Here is a 7,849-nt window from a genome sequence, read left to right as displayed (position 1 = left end):
CGTTTTGTCCTCTTGTGTAGGCTTTGCGATTTTGGTACGTGGCATTCCCTGTTTGATATTTGACTTTGTTTTTGTGTGTGTGTGTGTGTGTGTGTGTGTGTGTGTGTGTGTGTGTGCGTGTATGTGTGTGTGTGTTCCTTTGTTTGTTCGTTTTGTCCTCGTGTGTTGGCTTTGTGTGCGTGCACGTGTATGTGTATGTGTGTGTGTGTGTTTGTGGTGTGCACGTCTGCGTGCTGTAGGTTTCGTTTTGGAGAGGCTGCGATTTTTGTACGTGGCATTCCCTGTTTGATATTTGTCTTTGTTTTTTACATTTTAATAAAGCTCCACATTATATGTTCTTGTAGCTAAGGATCATGGAGTCCATTCGATATTTCTGAATAAAATAATTTTGTTTTTGTACATTTAATTATCTCTGCTGAAGAGACTCGATTGAACTAAATCTGTTTTAAATTAACCACGTCGCATTATACGTTCTTACCATTATTCAATCTGTAATCTTTGTATCTTTTCAAATGTTGTTTATTCACTATCTTTTCTTTAAACAGCAAAATTGTTTATGCTGTACAATTAGGCTGATAAAGGTATATATGACCTAGTGAAAAGATCGCATGTGTAATGAACAGAATAAAAAATAAAAAATAAAAAATTTCAGTAAAAATGAAAACTGTCAATACAGAAGTCCACCCGCTTAGCTCAGTAGGTAGAGCGCAGATCTACGGATCGCGGGGTTTGAGCCCTGCCCGAGGCACATATTCTCCGTGACGATTTGATAATAAAGGATATTATGTCTGAAGTCATTTGTACTCCATCTCTGATTCATATAGGGAAGCTGGCAGTTACTTGGGGAGAACAGGTTTGTACTGGTACAGAAGACGGGAAAATACAGGTTAGGTTAACTGCCTGCCGTTTCATAACTGAAGTACTGTTGGAAAACGGCATTAGACCAAATCCAACCAAACAAAAACCTGTCAGTACAATTGAATGTAAGCAAAATTGATACAAACAAGACTTGGTAACACTGGACCGGACATTGGCAACGTTACTTTTTCTGTCAAAATTAATGATACAATGTGAAATAGATAGCAAAATGTCGTTAAATCAATGTTCTGTTTGGCGTTATGTTTGTATTACTTTAACTTGTCAGTATGAAAAGGGTTCCATATAGAAAAGAAAACAACACAATTGAATAGGATTCAACTGTTTATAACATACTATTAGTACTTTTCTATCTTTTACATATATTACCAAAATGTTTTTGAATAGCTGACATAGATATACTTTGAAGAAACAAACAGCTGATATAAAATAATGATATATAAATATAAGCATTAAATGTATGACTGCATTTGTAACATTCATTGTCCGAGAATATTTGAACATAGATGTATATAATACGTGTAATAAGTACCTATTTTATTAATAGTCAAAATAATGCTTATACATAGTAGTAAGTTGTAGTTCTTTTTAATTACACAACATCTGAAGTTTGCATTTCACTCGACACATAAAAAGGGAATATGTAATCCTAAATAAGCAATACCATTTAGTCATACTCATATGGCTTTCGACAGGAATAATATCTCATATGCATAATTGTTAAACCGATATGCAAATATTATGAAAATTCAATCCAGAAATTAAGTAAAATAAGGAATGGAATTTAAATAAAAAGTTGTACCTATCTTCGTATCAAAAAAGTGTTCAAAGATCCTATATCAAATTTTCAAACCATACTGCCTGGTGCGTTTTTGTATTTATCTGCATGCATATTATTTGAGACATTACTCAGTACTGTCTACTAGCCTGTTCCAACCAATAAATCATACACATCAATCAGTCTTTCTTCTAAGTATGTTTAATAACATAATTCTAATGCCATTCGTTGAAACATATCCACATGCTAACTAAAACTGCTGATTTAGAATCAAAACAGTTGATATTTTAAGATACACACAGTCGCTTATATGTCACTTCTGAAAACACAGCAAGCAAAAACACGATAGGCATACAATGAAAACTCTGTATCGTAAGGAAATAGCCATATGGTGATCGCATATACGTTCGAATTATGAATCAAAATTAATAACATGTTTTCTATTATTGATATAATTGTAAATTACTGACAGAGAGAAAGTAAAACTTCGTTTACTGACATGCAAGAAGGTTGTCAATAATAAATAGTATGATAGTATTGTACAATAATTTGTAGTAAATATTGCTACGATACGATTGAAAACACATCAAGAAAGTCACGATGGACATACATAAAATGTCTGTCTTTTTTTAAGAATAGCCATATAGCCACACCTTCTAATGCATGTAGGAAAATTTATTCAAACTTAATATCACTGTCCATACTGTTGTTGTTATGCTTTATGTTGTATTATTATTATTATTGTAACATTTGACTTTTTGCTATTCATGTAATGATTTATAACAAGTGCAGATTGAAGAAAACTGTTCATTTGTAAGACAGGTACACTTTATTACAGGTTTGAATTGTGTTCAAGCATAACATTCTAAATCTATTTAAAGGATTTGTCTTTATCCGTATTTCAAGTAACGAAAGAAATATCCAAGTGTGACCAAACCCTGATTTTAACAAGACTTAGTATTTATTTAGTTTGGATTCATGATAAGTAGGTTGGGATATAATTGTTTAAAAACAGAAAATATCTATAATAAGGTAAAGTTGAAAGTGAAGATGATATATGTGTCAGTCCGGCTATATATCTGAAAAAAAAAAGAAATATACAATGTTATAAAGTATTGATTATAACATCAACATCAAAAATAAACAAAATAAATATGTTGTGTTTTGCTTAAATGTACTGACTCCTGTTATTGCAACAAATTTCGGATTCATATGCGTTAAATAATAAATGTACAAAACTTGAAACTATAGTTTACTACAGCACGCATAGTTTCGTATAAAATCAAACTTGAATTGTGTTTAGAGTGAAGAATAATCACAATACACTACCTTTCGTTGGATATTTTGTTGCATGCACACACTTAGAAAATAGTTCGAATGACAATGCCTAAAATCGACATTGCAGCTACACTGGCTGACAGTCTCGTTGTGATTGCGGAAGATGGAGCAGCTGTAATAGTAAATATGTCACACACGAAAATACAGAGGCCTACTGTAAATTATCTTGCCCGGAGCTTCAAACGATTCCTTATGATGTAAATGTATCAAATTGTTTGCAAGTAAAAGTCCATTTGTTTCGTTGAGAACTATGATTCAGTAACTCATTATTGACACAACATGTATATCTTACAGTATGTTATGTCGACTAATGATAAATGTAAACGGACATGCCAATTACTGGCCACTGGCTTTTCCATTCAAATACATGCGGATAAGCCGAATAATTTTATATTTAACGTGTAGGCCCGGAAGACCAGAAATCATAATTAGAAAGCAAAATATTACTTTAACTTAGTGCACGCAAATTATAGGATTACCTTAGGTTTTTTTATTCATTCAATACCTAAAACAAACATATACGATTTTGTAATATACATATCTATCTGATATAATAAAGTATAATAAAGTATTAAGATTTCTGACAAGCAGTGTGTACTTATATACAATTTTTTATACTTATACTATCTGACAACTTTAGTGATAAAAAGTCATCATCATACCACAAAGCCCGTTTGTATCAATGAATCCATCCGAGCATTTGCATGTCGTGTCACATTCTGCGTTAGTCACACATTCGCCAGCCGAGCATGTTTCTCCTAATGCTGTAATTTAAATACTTAAGCAAAACATTGCTTCACAGAATGAAAGAATGTGAAAAGCATTAATCAGTGCTTATGAAAATGATAAGGCATACTTACATCTATTATAAAAACGTTAATCATATAAATATAGAGCCTTGGGACAAAGTTAAATAAATGTACAGCGCAATGAACTATAATCTGAATAAAAGCACTTGTCCGAAATAACACACTGTTCCGAGACAATCGATCAGCTGATACAAAATATCATTCTTGCATGCCAGACAGGATGTTCTCCTGTGCTGGAAAAAACCGTCTTGCACTCAAGGGTGTAAGATGACTCGCGTGTTGTAATTTGTGAATAAATGTATAAACTCATACGCTACTGTAAGCAATAGTGCATAAAATAAAAACATTTGTTTTATCTTATTTCTGATAGTATTTGAAAAATATGGTATGGTCTCTGGTTGTAGGTGGGAATGGAAACATCCGGCTCTCGGTTAGCTGTTTGTGCTGTAACACCTTATCTAAACAATTACCAATGAGTCAGATATTTCAATCCGCACCTTCAGCCAATTGTTTATTCTTATAACATATGTTACGGACGGTTACGCCGCATGACAATATAATATTAATACTATAGTGAATAAATTATAGAAACCCTTGGCATGAAACTGTAAGTCGTGTTACTTTACGGTGTCAAAAACACGGAAAGGAAATGAACTATATGATTAACGATCTTATAAAATGTATTTGTTTGTTATGAGAATATGCATTCAATTTAATATCCTTTGATAATATATGTTACGTTGATAGCTCATTTATCAATGATTTTACTATTGAATCTGATGTGCGTTGTACTCACTAATTAAAACAGATATGATATCTACTGACCTTTGGCGCAAACATTACCATCTTGGATATAATTTGTTGCACAAGAGCATTCATCAGCAGCTGAACACTCTGAATTTTGAACATGATCCGTGCAATCTGTATGTCCTGTGCAGCTTGTTCCCAGCACTGAAATACGAGATAAAGCTTTTCGACATGTTTGGGAAACCACAAATTCTTTTATCACATGTTTTTCTATAAATGTCTAATGTCTTGGAATCCCCAGGTCAGGGCCTCTTTTCATTCCAGGGGCATAAATTGAACAATTTTGGTAGAGGACCACTAGTCAATGCAACAGACTAAATATCAAAAGCCTAGGCCTTGCAGTTTCAGACATTTCCTATATAGGATAATGTAAAACATGGGACCCCCTGGAGGAGGTCTCCTTTCACCCAATGGTCATAAATTGAACAATCTTCATAAAGGACCATTATATGATGTCACATGCCAAATATCGAGGCTCTACGCGGTTTTGGACAATATTTTTTTCCTTCCTGTTGCCATGGCAACCAGAGTTATGTGTGGGAGTTCTGTGTGAAATTCAATTCTTTTAACAATTTTGAAAGAGGGCTACCAAAGGATCATTCCTGTGAAGTTTGGTATAAATCTGTCCAGTGGTTTTGAAGAAGATTTTTTTTGAAATTGTTGACGGACGGACTACGCACGATGCACGACGGACATCAAGAGGTCACAAAAGCTCATCATGAGCCTTTGGCTCAGGTGAGCTAAAACAGTATGATTGTTTTCATATACATATATGCGACACTTTCTGTATGAATATTGTATAATTTAATTTCAAAGTTAAAACGAAATATCATAACAAATATAAACTAATTTGTTTATTTTTAAACATAATTGTACATTGTTATTAGTTATATAAGTGTTTAACATTCTCAGATATGTCTCAAAATGAGTAAAGCTAACAAAAGGCTGTATCTTGTTAGAAAAAAATCACATAGAATGATGTTGTTATATAATGTGTTTAGCAACATTTTTATTTACCTGCTTGGCACATGGTGTTGTCAGTACTGTCCTGTTTGTAGCCATTTGAGCATTTGCACATCGGCGAGGTTTCAGCACTATCACATTCCGTGTTTGTAGCTATACAGTCATTGTTACCATCGGGACACGGAGTCTCCAGAACTGATACTTTAGGTAAAACAGAATTGTAAACATACAACTGTTTGATTAAAATATATGTATGATTGTTCATATCTTTGGCAAAAAAGATTAAAATGCGAAATTTTGGACAAAGTAAAATAAATGTACAAACATGTGAAAAACACGGAAAGAAAATGAATTACATGATTATCGATCTTGTAAAATGAAGTCATTTGTTATGCATTCAATTTGATTTTCTTTGATAATCTACATGACGTTTATAGATCATCTTTTAATGATTTTACTATTGAATCTGATGTGCGTTGTACTCACTAATTAAAACAGATATGATCTCTACTGACCTTTGGCGCAAACATTACCATCTTGGATATAATTTGCTGTACAAGAGCATTCCCCAGCAGCTGAACACTCAGAATTTTGAACATGATCCGTGCAATCGGTAGGTCCTGTGCAGCTTGTTTCCAGCACTGAAATACGAGATAAAGCTTTTCGGCATGTTTGGGAAACCGAAAATTCTTTTATGACACTTTTTTCTTCTTCAGATAAACTGGAATAAAGCCGGGTCCCAACTTACGTAATTAACTAATTGCAGCCGATAAAACTTGCATATATAATATATATTTTTTTGGAAGTTAAATATGATAAGTTGGAGATTATACTATAGGGAAATGTCTCAAAAATAAACACACGGAACTATACATTTCATTCAAACATATCAAATGATACAACTATGTTAAGGATTGTCATATAATCTCCAATTTAAAATAATTTAGATAAGACATCTTAAGCAACAGTATAGTCACATAATGCTGATGCCTTTGGCGAGTTAAACACATGAATATTTGACTCATTGCAACTCTTGTTTTTCAGTACAATAGGGTAAAAACTTCATGTTTTGGGGGAGAAAATATTATTAAACTGTATGAATGTTTTAATTTACAAAAGACATTCAACATCAGGTATGTCAGTGTTGAAATTAAATGTAATAACATAATTTTGACCCGAAGTTGAACTTCATTGTTTTTATTTAATTATAGTTATACATTGTTAATTTAGAAATACTCCAATATTTTTCAACCATCAGAGACATGTCTGCATATGCTTATTAGAAATAAATAGTTATGAAATGAAAACATGAGGTATTTACAAAAATATATGAGAAAATGTTTTGCACACTTGATTTATATCTATAACCACACACATGATTTATAACTATATGTGTGATTAAGTGGCATAGTGATTATACATGGAAATTATTGCGCCGGTATGTTTTGGCAGTCTCATTAATATATGTGCCTCGTAAATGAGGCTGACTTACTTCAACCATAATATAAATTCCAAATCATCGACCCATAACAGCCTTCAGACCTTCTGTCGCGATCTTTTGAACAAGGACCACACAATTAACAGGTTTCAACAACTTACTAAAGGCATTCAATATGTGACATTTCAAGAATATAGGATAATATATTCTCCATGTATTTTATAATTTTTAAGAAAAATGCTACCACGATCTGGACCTGAGAAACTTAAAAAGCAATAAGTGTTATCTACTTACAACGAGTTGAATCCAGTAGACCCAGTCTGTGTCAAATTATTGTTCGGGAACGATTTTTTATTTGAAAGTTGTTTGGACCTCGGCTTATAACCCACTAACTTTAATAATGAATGGATCAGACACATGTACCCATAAAAAATCATGCTATTTAAAAAATGGGTGTAATTGTTATCAAGCAACTGAGTTGAAACCACCAATGTGGTAAACTGACCAACATACCAAAAAATAATTAATGACTGACATAACTATATTAAGCTTTGTATTTCTGTACTTTGAAAGAGGATGTGATAATGAACAAAATAGTGTAGAAACTATAGGGACCTGCCTGAACAACTCCTATTAAAAATTGGTAGAAATTACCTGCTGAGCAAGTTGTTAAAGATATTTTGTACCCATCAGCACATCCGCATGTCATGTCACTTTCGCACGCGGAATTTGTCACTGCAGCACAGTCTGATTCAGCTGAACAGGCATCACCATTACCTAGATAAAGATGTGAGTTATTTATTTATCATAAGAAATTACAAGGATATAGAAAGAAAACAT

At 32.8% G+C, this 7,849-nt stretch overlaps 1 long non-coding RNA gene across 1 annotated transcript; it reads right to left on the bottom strand.

Moving 5' to 3' along the window:
* Nucleotides 1–1,223: 1,223 nt before the first annotated feature.
* Nucleotides 1,224–4,755, bottom strand: LOC123537488 (uncharacterized). Its single transcript, XR_008368885.1, has 4 exons — nucleotides 4,627–4,755; nucleotides 3,655–3,756; nucleotides 2,984–3,104; nucleotides 1,224–2,733 (listed from the first exon to the last, which is right to left on the bottom strand). It is a non-coding gene; the product is annotated as an uncharacterized LOC123537488 (long non-coding RNA).
* Between the last annotated feature and the right edge of the window lie 3,094 nt (nucleotides 4,756–7,849).

The sequence above is a fragment of the Mercenaria mercenaria genome, unplaced genomic scaffold, assembly GCF_021730395.1.
Source record: "Mercenaria mercenaria strain notata unplaced genomic scaffold, MADL_Memer_1 contig_166, whole genome shotgun sequence".
NCBI lineage: Eukaryota > Metazoa > Mollusca > Bivalvia > Venerida > Veneridae > Mercenaria > Mercenaria mercenaria.
Note: the sequence above shows the minus strand (reverse complement) of the source record. Positions and strands in the feature narration are given on the sequence as shown.